The sequence below is a fragment of the Rhea americana genome, unplaced genomic scaffold (assembly GCF_003343005.1).
Source record: "Rhea americana isolate MKP2758 unplaced genomic scaffold, rheAme1 scaffold_265, whole genome shotgun sequence".
Lineage (NCBI taxonomy): Eukaryota > Metazoa > Chordata > Aves > Rheiformes > Rheidae > Rhea > Rhea americana.
In genome coordinates, this window is record NW_028186385.1 from 888,499 (window position 1) to 889,315 (window position 817).

Here is an 817-nt window from a genome sequence, read left to right on the forward strand (position 1 = left end):
CTGGCTGCAGAAATGGGAAGTGAGACCAGTGAACTCTTGGCTGCAATAAGCTTTTTAAGTCAATCCAAAATCAGCGAACACGATGACTGGTTTGTCCAGGAGCCGGGCCTGCAGATMCCCAGCATGCCCTTCCTTCCAGTTAAGTATCTCCGCGTGCTTGCCCTGTCCTTGCRCTTGCCTGCAGGGCTGCTGCAGGTGGCTCTCAGGGCAGGGCGCTGATTCCCTGCACACCTGGCCACATCCAGCCCGGCCGCTACTACAGCTGCCGAAAACTCSGGAGTTCGGGTGGGTTGTGCAGCACGCTCTGATTTATCTCCCCAGCCGGCCCCGTCCGCCGGGGGCCTCCAGCCGCCACGTTGTCGTGAGCAGCATAAGTGGGGTGTTTTGAGTCCTGCAGAGGGGATCAGGCCCCCTGTGCCAGCTGCCTGTGGTCAGGGGCCTGGAGGACGCGTGGCACCCGCGGGTGCTGCACCCTGTGGGCCTGGTGGTCCTTTGGAGGCGATACCTGGCCTCCCGGTGCCAGCAAGGCCTGTGGGGCAGGGCAGCGGGGTGGCCGGGTGGGCCCTGCGCGCCGGGGGTCAGAGCCAGGCTAAAAAAAGGGGGAAAAAAGAAAAATAAAATAAAAAAAGACAAAAGACCGTTCTCCCTGCCTCGTAGAGGGAGCCGGGCTTGCTAAAGGCGAGGGCCAAGGGGGACCCGCGGCGAGGCGGGGCGAGGGCCGGGGGGGGACGCCACGGCCCGCGCCCGCCGCATCGCGACGTGACTCCCCGCCGCGACCTGCCCCGCGGCGGCGCCGGGGCCACGCGAGCTCCCGCCG